The sequence below is a fragment of the Anastrepha ludens genome, chromosome 2 (assembly GCF_028408465.1).
Source record: "Anastrepha ludens isolate Willacy chromosome 2, idAnaLude1.1, whole genome shotgun sequence".
Classification (NCBI taxonomy): domain Eukaryota; kingdom Metazoa; phylum Arthropoda; class Insecta; order Diptera; family Tephritidae; genus Anastrepha; species Anastrepha ludens.
This window is the reverse complement of record NC_071498.1, coordinates 164,584,360-164,601,750: the sequence shown is the minus strand read 5'-3', so window position 1 is coordinate 164,601,750 and position 17,391 is coordinate 164,584,360. Positions and strand designations below refer to the sequence as shown.

The window sequence follows — 17,391 nt, the reverse complement described above, 5'->3', positions numbered from 1 at the left end:
AGATCGCCTCAACGCCGCCAATAGAGCGTACTATTCACACCTTAGTTTGTTCAGGTCTCGTCTTTTATCTAGATCTGCGAAGCTGACCATGCATAAAACTCTTATACGACCAATTTTGACATATGGTTACGAGGTGTGGACTATGAAAATTAATGACAGTGCGCTTGTTGCTAACTTCGAAAGCAAAATTTTAAGGAAAGTGTTCGGACCCATTAAAAATGAAGATGGCAGCTACAGAATTAGGTACAACTCGGAATTGAACGAACTTATCCAAGACGAGACAGCTGTGCGTTTTGTAAAGGCGCAGCGTATGCGGTGGCTAGGTCACGTGCTCCGCATGCCTGCTGAATCCGCTGTAAGGAAAGCCATGACTGGAAAGATAATTGGTGCGAAGGCGAAGCGAAGACCGAGAAACCGATGGATAGACGCAGTAGGAAGCGATTTCACAGCAATGGGAATTCGCAACTAGAAAAGCAAGCGATAGAACACTTTGGAGGAGCTTTCTGAAGGAAGCATTGACGCACCCCGCGTTGTAATGCTGTGAATGATGATGAAACATTCCCCATTCAAATGTATCTGGGGAATGCTGCTGGAGTGGCAAGCCTTGGTCGAATATAAATCCCGGTCGTTCGAACGCCAAGCTCATAATTGCATCCGGCTAATTTGGGTCCCAGGAGACAGGGGTATAACTGGGAACGGAATAGCGAACGAATTGGCTGGAGAGGCTGCGACATCACCTTTAATTGGACCCGATCCTGACCATTCTATGGGACAACACATTTCCATCAAGGAGAAGCTTAAGGGGGAAGAGCTAAGGCGAAGGGAGGTTTGCTGGCACCAAACTATGAGGCTACGCCTGGCGAAATCCTTACTGGGAGGGTACAACCAAAAGAAGTTTGAAAAACTCTTAACCATCCCCAAAGATAAACTGAGAATGCTCACGGGTATTCTCTCAGGCCACTGCAGACTGCGTAGTCATCTACACATGATCGGGATTTGGTTTACGGACTCTTGTTGTTTCTGTGACTAATCTCAAGATACTCCAATGCATCTTCTCCTGGAATGCAGCGCTATAACATGGAGAAGGTTGAGACATCTTGGCCAACTGATTTGAGGGCAAACCCCTGGAATGTCCGGTCCTTTTAATGGTGAAGGTGTCTCTGCCCAGCTGGTTCATGTCCTCGGGAGAGTAAAGAGTGGCATCACTGCCATTCAAGAGATGCGATGGACGGGGCAAGGTAAGAAAACCATAGGACCTTGCGACGTCTACTACAGCTACCATGTAAAAGAGCGCAAATTCGGTGCCGAATTTTTTGTGGGAAGGAGTCTTCGTCGCCAAGTACTGTCGTTCATTCCGGTGGACGAGCGTCTCGCAATAATCCGCATCAAAGCCCGTTTTTTTAACATCTCGTTAATTTGCGCCCACGCCGCGACTGAAAAGAAAGACGATGCGAATAAAAGATTCCTTCTATGACATAAAAAGCGTGCTTGGTGACTTCAAGGCCACGGTGGGCAAGGAGGGAATTTTTGGTCCCACAGTCGGAAAATTCAGCCTGCACAACGAAACATCCGGTAACGGACAGATGCTGATCAACTTCGCCGGGGCCCGAAATATGGTAGTCTGCAGCACCAGCTTCCAGCATAAAAAGATACACCAAGCTACCTGGCTGGCCCCTGATCGAAAAACGCGAAACCAGATCGATCATGTTGTGATAGATGGAAGACACGCTTCTAGGGCATTAGATGTACGTACGATCCGAGGACCCAACATCGACTCGGATCATTACCTTGTTGCAGCTAAACTGCGCACACGCCTCTGTGCAGCAAAAAACGTACATCTACCTACGCAAAGAATGTTCAACATCGAAAAGCTGCAATCACAACAGACAGCCAGAAGATTCGCCACTCGACTCTCACTCCTGCTCTCAGAGAGCACTGCCCAACAAACCTGCATGCACGAGCAATGGAGCAACATTTCTCGTTCCCTACGTACCGCCGCCGAAGAAGAAATCGGATTCCGGCGAACCCGAAAAAACAGTTGGTACGACGAGGAATGTCATGCTGCCGCAAAAAGAAAAGATGCCGCCAATAGGGCCACGCTGCGATCGGGCGCAACGCGATCCATGTGGGATCGCTACAGAGAGCTAAAAAAGGAAGAGAGACGTATTATCCGAAAGAAGAAACGAGAGGCCGAAATACGTGAGTGCGAAGAGCTTGAGATGCTGGCCAACAGGAACAACGCCCGAAATATCTACCAGAAAGTTCGGCGGCTTACAGAAGGTTTTAAGACCGGGGCGTTTCCTGTAAGAACAAAGACGGCGAACTGGTGACTAGCATCCAGAGCATACTTAAATTATGGAGGGAGCACTTCTCGAACCTGTTAAATAGTGACAGCTGCGCATGTCCCAGAGAATGTGAAGATCCCGATACCCCAATCGTCGTCGACGAAATTGTCGTTCCGGTACCCGACCATGACGAGGGGAGAATAATGATAACGTGGCGGCGAGGAGCTGGTAAGATGCATGTATCAGCTCCTATGCAAAATATGGTTGGATGAAAGTATGACTGCCGATTGGAATTTAAGTTTGCTCTGCCCAATCTATAAGAAGGGCGATCCTGCAATCTGTGGCAATCACCCCGGGATTAGTATTCTAAATATCGCCTATAAGGTTCTAGCGAGCGTATTGTGTGAAAGGCTGAACCCCACCGTCCACCAACTGATTGGACCTTATCAGTGAGGCTTTAGACCTGGAAAGTCTACCATCGACCAAATATGTGCAATACCCCAAATCTTGGAAAAGACCCATGAAAGGAGAATCGACACACACCATCTTTTTGTCGACTTCAAAGCTGCATTCGACAGTACGAAAAGGAGTTTTCTATATGCCACGATGTCTGACTTTGATATCCCCGCAAAACTAATACGGCTATGCAAGATCGCGTTGCTCAACACCAGCAGCGCCGTCAGAATTGGGAAGGACCTCTCCGAGCCGTTTGATACCAAACGAGGTTTCAGACAGGGTGATTCGCTGTCGTGTGACTTCTTTAACCTGATGTTGGGTAGGATCGTACGAGCAGAATTTAATCGCTCAGGTACAATATATTATAAGAGTGTAATTGTTGGCGTATGCCGATGATATTGATATGGCGCAGAAGCGTGGACGATGACAACATCCGATGAAGCGACGGTTGGAGTGTTTGAGCGAAAGATTCTGCGCAAGAATTTTAGACCTTTGCACGTTGGCAACGGCGAATATCGCGGGCGATGGATCGATGAGCTGTATGAGCTTTACGACGACATAGACATAGCGCAGCGAATAAAGATCCAGCGGCTACGTTGGCTGGGTCATGTCGTCCGAATGGATACAAACGCTCCGGCTATGAAAGTATTTGATGCGGTACCAGCTGGTGGTAGCAGAGGAAGAGGAAGGCCTCCTTTGCGCTGGAAAGATCAGATGGAGAAGGACTTGGCTTCATTTGGTGTGTCCAACTGGTGCCGACTGGCGCGCTTTGCTAAACTCGGCCAAAATCGCGTAAGCGGTTATCGCGCCAATTAAGAAGAAGAAGGATTAATCCGATGATAACAAGGTGAATTTATTACAGGTGACAGCAAACACATATAAAAAAAGCCCTACATTTATTTGTTGTTGCGTTTGGTCCAAGCATCACGTCAAAATCAGTAATCAAATGTAAACATACGAATGTAAACATACCAATACATACAAACAAAGCATATCATTTTGACGTAAGCCATACCTACGGCGAAAAATTCAGCTGGCTGAATGCTGTCACCCAAGGTGGATTTATTAAGGTGACAGCATTCACCCAGCTGAATTTTCGCCGTAGGTATGGCTTACGTCGTAATGATATGCTTTGTTTGTATGTATTGGTATGTTTACATTCGTATGTTTACATTTGATTACTGATTTTGACGTGATGCTTGGACTAAACGCAACAACAAATACATGTAGGGTTTTACTTATATGTGTTTGCTGTCACCTGTAATAAATTCGCCTTGCTGTCACCTTAATAAATCCACCTTGGATGATAATAAGATGCGAAACTTTTTCATGTTGAGAGAGAGCGCGCCCATGAGGACGTTTCAAACTTGGCAGCATTCACATATTACGGGATTTTGAAGAGCTGATAGGCGAAATGGCGGACTGCCAGAGAAAACGCGCCAAGAATAACTGACGAAAACACTTCGTTTTTACTCAATGGAGAAATTACGCGATTGAAATGTTTATAATTATTTGTCTTAGAATTAATTTAATTGCAACATAATAATTTAATTAGAAGGGAGTTTGCAGAATTTTCCAAAGCTTTTATATCTTTTTCGGCTTCTACTTTTAATTCGCCTTGTGTACATATCTGAATACATTTTACATTCATGTAATTTTATTGAAAACTGTGTGTTGGTTTATGTCTAGTATTGTATATATGTAAGCATTTTATGGTTAAAAAGTGTAGGTAAGGGAATTGAATTTGAGTTTGAAATATTTTGCAAACATACTTAACTATTTTTAAGTAATAAAAAATTAAAGGTATCTGCTTCTTACATTAAAGCATTGCAATATTTTATGTATTTATTTATACATTTCGAGTTCATTACTTTATTATTATTATATAGCATTTGTATTTCAATTTTGAATAAATGCTTTTTAATATTTTTGATTTTTTAGCCTATTTATGTATTTTATGGTGATTGCACTTATTTTTATTATATGTAGGTGTATATGGGTGATAATGGGCCACTGGGCAACCGGGCACTATATACTAACCTCATTGGCGGTGTGGAAACTAAAAACTCCCAATTTTTGTTAAAAAAATACCCATTCAAAGTTTCTTCCGGTGTGGCATTACTGTCGAATGTTATAAAAAATACTCATTTTTCAGCGCTGTCACGAGAAAAAGAGTTTCGCATCTAGTCATCTATGCCAGTCGCAGTCAAAAATAGTATTTTTGGAACACACTGAACAATCCAATGTGGCAACACCAGTATTCGAAAGGAAGTTCTCACGAATTCCTTTTTGTTTTCTTCTTCGCAGTTTTTTTGCAAGAACTTTTTGAATAATAATTTTTCTTAACTGACACCAGAGATTTCAGAACCATAAATAACTAGATGTGAAACTTATTCATTTTGAGAGTGAGCGCGCCCATGAGGACGTTTCAAAACTTGGCAGCACTCACACATTATTGGATTTTGAACAGCTGGTAGGCGAAATGGCAGACTGCCAGAAGAAACGCGCCAAAAATAACAGACGAAAACAGTTCGTTTTTGCTTAATGGAGAAATGACGTGTTGAAATGTTCATAATTATTTGTCTTAAAATTAATTCAACTGAAATGTAAGTTGTAGAATCCAAAGCTCGTTATATCCTTTTCGACTTCTACTTTTAATTAGTCTTATGTACTTAATGTAATTTTATTGAAAACTGTGTGTTGGTTTATGTAAATTTGTATATACGTAAATATTCTATGGTTGAAAAGCGTAGGCAAGGGAATTGAATTTGAGTTTGAGATATTTTACAAAAATTAAAGGTAATCTTCTTTAACTTATTCTGTTCGTTGTTTGGGAATTTTTGTTTTTTGTTACCCACTTTCTGTGTTATATTAAAAAATCGCAATAAGTCATGTTTTTAATTATAACTTATTTTTTTCGGGTTCATAACTTTATTATTATTAAATTACTTATGTATATCAGTTTTAAATAATTTAATATACACATAAATTTTTAAATTTTTGGCTTATTTATGTACATATTTCATACGGATAGTGCTTATTTTTAGTATATGTAGGTACTTACGACTGATATAAGGCTATTGGGCAGCTGCACACTAAATACTAACCTCAATGGTGGTGTGGGAACTGAATATTCCAGACCTTTGGTTCAAAAATACCCAATTCATGTTTCTACCGGTGTGGAAATATTGGAAAATGTTATAAAAAATGCACATTTTTCAGCGCTCTCACGAGAAAAAGAGTTTCACATCTAGTCATCTATGACATGAAATATGAACATTGAAAATAAAAAGGGGACTCCCCGTTGAAATCAACGACATACAGCCATAGATAATTTCAGAACCTTGAACCGATTAACACGCAAAGCATTTTTATTACTGAATTTATAGTTTGTATCTTTTATTTGAATAAAGAAGTTATGTGTGGCACATTCGTGTCCCCACAGTATCATTGCTTCATATTCATATTCAATGAGTTGGCGTCAAAGCAAGAATTCCAAATTAAACATTTCTGCCAAAAACGACGTCATCAAATAAACAAGCGAAACAATCTAAAGCCAAGCAGAGATATTGTGAATCATAAATTTTGCAATTAATCTTGGAATAAAATATCAAAGTAAGTATGTGTGTATGTATGTGTGTAAAACAAAAACATTAATTAAGTCTCCTCCTTACAGCTGTTCGATACAAACCAAAAATAGAACAAAGCATTTTTTGCTATTTCAATGGCAAAGGTATGGTTAATTTGCCAAATTCTTTGAGTGGTAGTGCTTAGTCGCCGTGTGGCAATGATTTACTAACTACCCTAATGCGGGTCTCACAAGTATTCGACAAGCTCACCGGAATTCCCACCAAACTATCAAGTATATTCACCACAATAATTGTCAAATAATAGCACCACCTTTTATTCGCCAGCCAGTCCTGCAATTTCGTATAGCAGCGTTACCGGTTCTTCGCGTTACTCACCAACCTCGCCTGGTTACTCGCCACAAACTAATTATTCACCTACTTCACCCTCCTATTCGTTATGGATTCAAATAAGGCCGGCAGTAGCTTTTCACCGAATTCGATAGCAAGCAACAATGGCTCGCTTTATTCACCAGTGGACACCCCCGATTCTTTAGTTGAAGACGTATTAACAGCATCTACTAGTGGTTCCAAATGTGAAAATGGAAATAATGCTAGCCCTGAAAATAATGCTAGCCCTGAAAATAATGCTAGCCCTGAAAATAATGCTAGCCCTGAAAATAATGCTAGCCCTGAAAATAATGCTAGCCCTGAAAATAATGCTAGCCCTGAAAATAATGCTAGCCCTGAAAATAATGCTAGCCCTGAAAATAATGCTAACCCTTCAAGCAATGCAACATGCACACGCATAGTATACGGGCGATGTTTATGCGACGACGACGACGACGACAACAACAACAACAACAACAACAACAACTCACCCAGAAGTCCCAACTACGCTCACTACTCACCTAGAAGTCCCAACTACACTCACTACTCACCCAGAAGTCCAAACTACACTCTCTATTCGCCATCCAGTCCAAACTTTGTTGCACAAACTGCGCGTTATTCACCTTCGACACTTAACTCTAGTCCCAATCACTCGAGAGTTGTTTGGGTCCGAACAAATTGTGGATATTCGCCACAATATATTCCCGCATTCCCATCATATTCACGAACATCCCCAACATATTTTCCCGCATCCCCAACATATTTTCCCACATCCCCAGCATATTCACATTCGAATCGTTACTCACCCTCCAGTCCCAATTATTCAGCCAACTCGCCCTCGGAGGTGGCTCCTTCACCACTTAGTCGTCCTAATAATGATTCATCCCAGCCTACGAGTCCTATATATTCGCCTCACAGAACCGTCAGTTCCACTAGTCCACGGTATTCCCCCACCTCAAAATAAAGTGATGGAGTACAAAATTGTATGCTGTTCAACAATAAGCGCAGGATAAGCGAAGCATTTACTCGTGCCATATGTTTAATATTATTTAGTTGAATATAATTTTGGTTTATTTTAAGTCTCAGACTAACTATGTTGAATTTCTATCATTTTTTTTTTCTAGTTTTTCTTTTTCATATGTTGAAATGAACAATTCATATCTCAATAAAAATCTTTCATTTATCAAAAAAAAAAAAAATAATAATTACAAGAAGCCAATAGTATCTACTGCAAAAATGGTACATAGTAGCTGGTTCTACGTACCGGAATGTCTCGGGCTAACCCCGACCAAGGGCTGCCGGCTAGTAAACTAGCACTGGAGCAGCTCTCAGTTTTTGTGCTAAGAGTGACACTACTTTTGCCATCCATTTTCAAAACAACGGATACAAAAGAATTTCGTGTTTCAATTTTACACTGCTTCTTGATGGGAAGAAAACGCCTCACTCGTGTACGGGAAGACCGAAAATTTATACGCGAGCTTCTCAAGGAACGTATAAAATCCTCTTCTGCCCCTGCAGCTGCCCTGTCGGAAGAAATTGAAATATCCATTAGTGCGCTCGAACAGCTAGAAGAAGGCTTCTGGAAGCAGATTTAAAAGGATGCAAAACCCGAAAGAAGCCGTGGCTCTCAGAAAAAAAGAGATTGTCTGTAAAGTCAGTTTACTGACGATAGTTTAACGTGACAACGTCATAAGAAAATACTGATGGAATGGTTGCATTTTTCAAAACAAAATTTTAATTTTATTTGTTTGATAGATATTTTGTATGGATATAGAGGAGCGGTAAATGGAATCGCAATGGAATAGGTCAAGTTACATTTACACAAACGTGAAAAATGACGAAACATTTATCAAATTCATGAAAGATATGTTCAATTTGGATTGTGCATCAGACGTTAATAAGTCATCAACACTAAGAGGCAGCATCCTCGATTTGACTTTTTCAAGACACATTACATTCGAAACACCCCCTTTCATTTCCTACTTTCCCTATCATCGTCCTATTCTCAACAGAGAAATGGTTCATTACCATGCACAGAGGAAGAAGGCATATGCAAATGCAAATATGTGAATTTATATACATATGCGCATATACATACATACATATATATGCTCACTCAAGTAGGAGAGAGCCAGATGTCGAACGTTGCCGAACGCGGGGGCCGATTGTGCTCTTTGTCGTTCGTTCCGTGCTTTCGCTTGCAGTTCATGCAAGGTAACGACTATGAGCAAGATAACGACGATTGAGCAAGATAACGACACATTTTTTCGTGCGTGCAGCCGGCCAAATCGAATTGTAAGACGTTATCACGTCAAAAACGGGGAAGCTTTTTGGAATGAGCTCACCGATAACATTTTATGCAGGGAGAGTGGTCCAATGTTTTGTGGTCTGATCAATCGAACTTCTATGGAGGCTTAGTTTACATCATTTAAAAATATCAAGAGCCATAGCTGCTTACCCTAGTCCAAGGAAATCTTATAAAATAATTTTGTTTCCCTTCCCTCAGGTATTTGGAATACCTGGAGTGACATTCGTGAGGCGGCATGAGGATTACCGAGGAATACCATCCACATTGCGCTAAGCATGCAGGGAGCCAGCATTATGATCTGGGGCTGTTTGGCTGCTGATAATGTCGGCGAAATATTCTTTTGCGAGGGTCGCATGAACAGTCAAAAGTACATAAATGTATTAGAAACTGCGCTTTTGCCTTCGTTAAAGTTTGGCCTTGTACTTTGAAGCACTCTGAAACGTCTTTTCAAATTTGCGTGTAACTTCGAAAATATTTACCGGAACGATATTAAATTTTCTGTGTGTATTCTTATAAATATGTATAGTAAGAAAAAAAAAGAACAACATCGATTTTTTGAAAATTCTAACTGTACTATACATAACCCCTTAGCTTTACAAATCAAACTTTGCAATATTATTTTTTCACATAGCATAACAAAGAGCGGACAATTTAGGAAATTACTAATTATATTTGTTTTAGTAGCTACCTATGGGTCTACCTACTCTGCAGGTTCTGCACCCATGCTTTAGTAATACAAAATTACATGTCTCGCGCGACACTTTTCAACATGATTCAGATTACCTCAATAAATACGTGATATCTGCATGTCATATGCCTTTCTTGCTAGAACAGCAAAACAGTCAAAACAATAAACAGAAGAATTGTAAATAAAAATTGAAAAAAGCATTCAGACAACAGGGTAGGGAAGACAAGAAAGAACAAATCACCACTCGCACTGGAGCCAGAGAACAAGCTGACGTTGGCTTTTGCAACTACTCCGCCGTACGCTCTGAGTTGCCCAACGAGTCTTACAACCATTCACTTATTGATTTTTCCCCCAAAATAAATACGCGGCTACCGAAACAGAAAACACCAATAATAAACAGTCACACTTGCACCGCACACCAGTAGCAGTCAAAAATCATATCTCATTGCTTCATATTCATATTCAATAAGTTAGCGTCAAAGCAAGAATTCCAAATTAAATATTTGTGCCAAAAACGACGCCATCAAATAAACAAGAGAAACTATCTAAAGCCAAGCAGAGATTTTGTGAATCATAAATTTTGCAGCTAATCATGGAATAAAATATCAAAGTAAGTATGTGTGTGTGTATGCAAATAAAAGACATTGAGTCTCCTTACAGCTGTCAGACACAAAATCAAAAATAGAACATAGTTTTTTTTTGCTATTTCAATAAGTGCGTTTATAAGATAAACAAATGAATATTTTAAATTCGTGGAAAAAAATGTGAAACAATGTAAATAAAAATGCAAAGTTTCAACGGTGTAGAACAGAAATACTACAAAAATAAGTGATTAAGCGTTGTTTTGGGCAACTCGACATTAGAAGTGAACGAAAGGAAGCAGAGAAGGGACAGCAATAAAAATTCAAAATACCAAAAATTTGAAGTGCGAAATTGAAACAAGTAAAGATCTATGCGATTTCTCAAGTTAATTGCATGCAAAATGTAAATCCTAATATAATAAACGCGCTCACGTAGAGTTGGTCACATTTCGATAGCATTTAAGTAGCTGGAAAGGGTGCAGTAACCAAATATACAATAATATAATATTTCGGTATTGTAGTTGTTGTCGTTGAAGTAGTTGAATATTTCAACTGAAAATAATCCTAATTAGCGGCCAGCACCGTTTTCCTAGCACTTTTTTTTATAACAGATCCATTTTATGAGATGCAAGTAAATCAGCAAATTCTTTATCTCATTAATTTGCTGTAAGAAAGGCTTACCGAAAGAGCGAAGTCTTGCCCTAGCTAGCCCTGGACATTCACATAAGTAGTGGAAAAAGACTTTACTTCACCCCTTCCACTTGACAGTTTCTGTAGATGGGAACGAAAGGGAGGTTGAGTCTGGCTGCATGATCCCCTACCTTCCAATGTCCTGTAAGTGTTGCAGTGATGCGTGAAATGTTTGGTCGAGAGCATCCTAATAGGTAGTTCGTCCTTTGAATGTTGTACGATGGCCATGTTTTTCTTGTTGTAGTACATGTAGTTAATTGTGCTTCCACCTTCTTTCGGCTTTTATTGTGTTGAGTGGGGTTGCAACTGTCACCGCTTCTGCTATGTCTAGTGCCGAACCTTTTCTTGCTAGCTCAACCGCTATCTAAGTACCCCGTATGTTCCTATGACCTGGAACCCACATCAGCGTAATTTGAAACCAATGACTAAGCAAATCTAGTTCCTCTCTACAATGTAAGACTAGGTTGGATGAATTGGAGTTGGAGTCTAAGGCCTTAATAGCTGCTTGACTATCTGAAAAGATAGCTACCCTTGCACCAACTTCCTTGTAGAGTTTTAGGGATTTACATGATTCTCTGATCGCTGGCATTGTCAGGAAGTCGAGTTGAATTTCGGCATATTCTCAACTGTTTTCTTTTTAAACTCGCGGTAGTGATACCTGACAGCTCGAATTTTGCACAATGACTCCAATATGCCATAAGAAGCGTCTACTACGGTGCAACAACAAACACGGTTATGAGTTTTTGAAACCTCTTTTGATTGTACCCTCCCAGTAAGGATTTCGCCTGACGTTGGCCCATGTTTTAGTGTCAGCAACCTTACCCCGAACTCTTCACTCCCAAACTTCTCCTTGATGGTGTGTTGTCCCATAGCAAGGAAGGAATAGTGAGAGCTTAACCTCACAGAACGATAGGGCCTTGAGTGCCGCCTGACTGTCACTCGGAATGGCCATTGGCTAATTCCGGAAATGTCTGTCTAAGTTCCTCTCTGCACATAGACAGATTTCATACATCAGCGCTGGTAAGATGCTTAGAAACTTACCTATCGGCATATAACGCTTGGTTCTGGGGCCGTAAATTCCAGCGCCTATACCTTCTGGGGTCTTCGAACCATCTGTGTACCAGTGCAGGGTACACTCCGGGAGTTTCCTTTCAGATGCAAGTCTACTCCAGTTTAACTTATCGTCCAGTCTCTGTAGGGTACACGCATGCTAAGTGCTAAAGCTTAGTTCGCGCTGCCCGCTCCGTCGAGAGAGTGACTCTCGATTCACCATTGGTGACATAATGTACATTCATCTCAGGGATGGGCTGAGCCCCTGCTGATTTTCCTGCTAGACGTTTGCAGATCATGAGAGCCTTTGTTGCCTTGGACAAAGTTGCGTCAGCATGCTTCTTCCAGCTAAGCTTGACATACAGGACAAGGCCAGGGTTGTTGTTGTTGTAGCAGCATAAACAATCCCCGTGCATATACGAGGAATGCTGCTGAAGTGACAGTCCTTGGCCGGATATAAATCCGGGTCGTTCCGGTTACGTAGAACCGACTGCCGTGGGAACGACTAGGCCAAGGTACTTAACTTCGCTGACCAAACCAACAGCCAATAACCATTTTTGACGTTAAAAAAAATCGATAAAATAACGGAAACAATCGAAGTTGACCGACTTGTCGTAGCTTTGCCCAAAAGCGAAAAATCGACTATAAAACCGTTTTATACCAGTTTTATACCAATTACGCAAAAATAATGGAGTTTTGGAATGTACGTACATATGTACATATATAATATTACATACATATGTACATATATAATTGACGCTACACCCTTTATTGGGTGTTTGGCCAAGCTTCTCTCAAGCTGAGATGTGCGTCTTAAGGTTAGTCCACAAGTGGAGGAACCTACAGTTGTATGACGCATCCGAACGTCAGATAGTTTTACCGGTTTTTTTTTTTTGTATTAGCTTAGCTGTTATATTTTGTCACACCGCTTGACATTGATAGCTCTGATATACTTGTCTACCAACAAAACGATTCAATTTGAACTAATTACGATTGAAAACTGTGAAGCTATTGCCAATAGAATATTAATAAGCATTCAAAAGGCAATAACAGTTACTTAGTGAATTTTATAATATAGTAAAGGGTGGTTTTTTAAGAGCTATAGGAAAGTTTTTCAAAAAAACACGTAAAATTCAGAAAAATCCAAGAAATTTTTATTTAAATCGATAGTACAGTCCATATAATTTAATGCTTGAAAAAAGTGGATCTTAAACTTTCTTAACAGAACAGGCAAGTTTAGAATAAAATTCAATGGTTTGCAAGCGTTGTTCGTTTGTAAGACGATTCATGGTTAAATTATAGACCAAACTGAAGATGTTTGACAGTGAAACAAAACACGAAACGTGCGTCAGCTGTTTAAACCAACTGTTTAAAAAGATAATAGCTAAAAAATCACCCTTTATATATGTACCTAATAAAAGCACACTCACACTCAGAATCTGGCTCCAACGAAGGCAGTGTGCGCATCAGACTTGGGAAATTTGCACATCGGCTGCCAATTAAAGGACACAGCAAGACATAACTAATTTTCTACAAGTATTATTTTGGCGACAACAAAATTATCTAAATTTTCAACTACATACAAAACATATACACAAATTCAAGTCGTCTATACATGCATACCTACATACTTATGTATGTGTATTCTGTTACTACAAAGCATGAGCATATCGTCTCCTAATTATTTTCGTTTCAAGCCAAGGTGCGCTACTCACTGCCTACTGTCCAGCATCAGTGTTCAAAGCAATATAAAAATCAGGTCTTTACATTTCATAATATTTGGCTGTCTGTCGCCACTATTTAGTTTTCACCAACAATCATAGACAGGAAAACAAAATTGAAACGAGAAAAAAAAAGAAAAAAAAACAAAGGCATTCTTTCACTTCGTTTTAGTTGTTGCTCTTGTGTTTACCTGGATCACAGTGGGAAAGATTAATTACGTATTTAACTCTAGAAATATGTACGTTGTTTCTTCCAACTCTTTCTCCTGCTACACGAATATCTGAGGGAGTGCTTGGCACATGCACACATACAATAAATACATACGGATTTACTAATATTTCTTGTATCTTTTTGTCAGCGACGTAATTTTTTGTTGATTACTGCGTTTGTTGCGGACGGGGACGTGTGTATGAATGTAAGCCCGTATATGCATGTATGTTTGTATGTAAATATTCATTCTTGTAAATGAATAGAAGTTTTCGCTGTTGGCTTAATCGTATATAAGTGAATGGGAAAATGCGGGCATATTAGTTGATATTCAGCGTAAAAGTAGTTTAGACAAGCCGGCTACGATACTTAAGAAAAGCGGAAAAATATCTCATTTGGTTTTATTTTCTCAGGCGCGAAGTTCTAACAAACAAGGTACAATATATAAAAGGCAAACAAAAACACTAAAGGCGTATAAAAACGTTAACTAATTAATTTACTGTACTGATTATAATGGCATATAAACGGCGCGTGCCGTTTGTGTAAGAGAAAAATTCCGCAGAAAAAAACTTTTCTAACCAATTTGTGAAGAAATTCATACTGAAATATCTGTAACATACTTTTTAGGGCAGTATTAAATTATATTAAACAAATTGAACAAAACTTAAAAAAACTATTAAACAAAATAAAAAAATAAACTTAAAAAAGACACAAAAAAACACTTTTAAACTTAAAACAAAAAATTGTTGAAATAAACTAAAAATTAATTCGCAAAAATAAATAAAAATTAAATTAACCAAAAAATACAAAAACAGAAATTTAAATAAAATGAAAATAATAAATTAAATTAAGTGCAAAAAAAAAATAAAATTAAATTAAAAAAATAATAATAATAATAAATACTAAAAAAAATGTATTAAATAAAATAGAAGAGAACTAAAATGAAATAAAATTTAATAAGAAATATAAATTAACCTAAAACAAAAAAATTTATTAAATTATAAATATATATATAGTATATAATTGGCGCGTACACCCTTTTTGGGTGTTTGGCCAAACTCCTCCTCCTATTTGTGGTGTACGTCTTGATGTTGTTCCACAAATGGAGGGACCTACAGTTTCAAGCCGACTCCGAACGGCAGATATTTTTATGAGGAGCTTTTTCAGGGCAGAAATACACTCGGAGGTTTGCCATTGCCTGCCGAGGGGGACCGCTATTAGAAAACTGTTTTTCTTAATTATGGTGTTTCACCGAGATTCGAACCAACGTTCTCTCTGTGAATTCCGAATGGTAATCACGCATCAACCCATTCGGCTACGGCAGCCGATTTATTCAATTACATTATATTAAATAAACTGAACTAAACTTAAAAAAACTCAAAAAAAAAACTTTTAAACTTAGAACAAAAAATGTTTAAATAAAATAAAAATGAATTAGAAAAAAAATTAAAATTAAACGAAGAAAAAATACAAAAAGTTAATAAAATAAAATTAAATGCAAAAAAATAAAATAAAATGAAAAGAAAAATAATAAAATAAAATAAAATGAAATAAAATATTGTACAATGAAATTTAAAAAAATGAAGTAAAATAAAATTAAATAAAAAAATATAGAATAAACTCAAATAAAAAAATGTATTAAATTATATTAAATAAACTACGTTAAACTTGAAAAAGCAATTAAAAAAATAAACTAAACAAAATTTTTAAATTAAAAAAAATAGTAATAAAATAATGTGTAAGACAATAAAATAAAATGAAAACCAAAACAATAAATACTAAAAAAATTAATTAAAAAAATTAAATTAGACTAAAATAAAAAAAATGTATTAAGTTAAATTATATTAAATAGACTGAACTCGAATAAAAAATTAAATATATAAAAAAGAATTATGAAAAATAAATAAAAATTAAAAAAAAACACAAAAACGGTTTGAAAATTAAAAATAAAAATTAAAAATACTAAAACCAAATTATATAAAATAAATAAAATAAAATGAAATAAAATAAAAAAAATTTAAAATAAACTAAAATAAAAAAATGTATTAAATTAAATTAAGTAAACTGAGCTAAGCTTAAAAAAATATAAAAAATTGAAAGAAATAAACTTAAAAAATAAACTAAAAAAATGTTTAAATTAAAAATAATAAATAAAATAAAATGCAAAACAATAAAATAAAAAAAATTTATTAAGTTAAATTATATTAAATAAACTGAACTCGAATAAAAAATTAAATATATAAAAAAGAATTATGAAAAATAAATAAAAATTAAAAAAAAACACAAAAACGGTTTCGAAAATGAAAAAGAAAAATTAAAAATACTAAAACTAAGTTATATAAAATAAAATGAAATACAAAAATTTAAAATAAACTAAAATAAAAAAATGAATTAAATTAAATTAAGTAAACTGAACTAAGCTTAAAAAAATACAAAAAAATTAAAAGAAATAAACTTAAAAAATAAACTAAAAAAATTTTTAAATTAAAAATAATAAATAAAATGAAATGCAAAACAATAAAACAATGTAAAAAAGCAATAAATACTAAAAACATTAATCAAATAAATTAGAAGATAATTCAAATGAAATAAAACGTAAGAAGAAATATAAAGAAATTAAAAAAAAAAAACTCACAAAAAAGGGGGTGAAGTTCGTCCTGTGTAAGCCATCGCTTTAATTTTAATGTGATATTAAAAATAATTCACTTCTAACCTCAACCAAACATGTGCAATATCACTTCGGCATTTAAAAATCTGAGCCTTTAACAGCGACCGCCTTAGCTGAATGCGTTTGTGCGTGACTACCGTTCGGCAGAGCCCAGCTTCGAAAACCAATGCGGGCAAAAAACACCAAATGATAGAAAAAGTTCTGTCTAATAGCGGTCGCCCCTTGGCAACAATGACAATCGTCTGAATCTACAATATTTCTGCCATAAAAAAGCTTTTCATAAAAAACCATTCGGAGTCGGCATAAAACTGTAGGTCCCTGCATTTGTGGAGCAATCAAAAATAAAATAAAATGTACGAAATCTATATAAATATTTTCATGTGCATATATGTACATATGTATATTATATGTGCATATATATGTATGTATACATGCAAGCAGAAACATATTGCAAAAAATTTTGGTAATTACAAGAAGTCATAGGAATGCCCTTTAATTAATCAATTAAAAAGGCATATAAATATGCTAAGAAAAAATATCTACAATTTAATATGCATGTATGCGTGTATAGTGTTGAGATCTCTGCAGGATAACAATCCACAGTTCAACTAATTTGTCTTTTTTATATTGGCACTGATGACACTTACAAGGCGATGTACTGTAAAAAGTGACTTATCAGCCTGTGCATCAGCATTTAAGTAGTTGCATATAAGTCCTAGTAAACAATGAAATCCGATTCGGAATAAAATAAAATAAAATTCTTTAATATTACAAAAAAAT

General features: G+C 36.8%; 1 protein-coding gene across 2 annotated transcripts in view; it reads left to right on the top strand.

Moving 5' to 3' along the window:
• The first annotated feature begins 9,975 nt into the window (after positions 1 to 9,975).
• LOC128855762 (2,3-bisphosphoglycerate-dependent phosphoglycerate mutase) overlaps positions 9,976 to 17,391 on the top strand; it is a 62,612-nt gene continuing 55,196 nt past the window's right edge. Inside the window, exon 1 of one of the 2 annotated variants that reach the window (XM_054090930.1) lies at positions 9,976 to 10,303. The gene's annotated coding sequence lies outside the window, so the exon portion shown is untranslated. Of the gene's footprint in view, positions 10,304 to 14,270; positions 14,379 to 17,391 lie in introns of those variants that run through there. The other variant, XM_054090929.1, reaches the window with a different exon arrangement.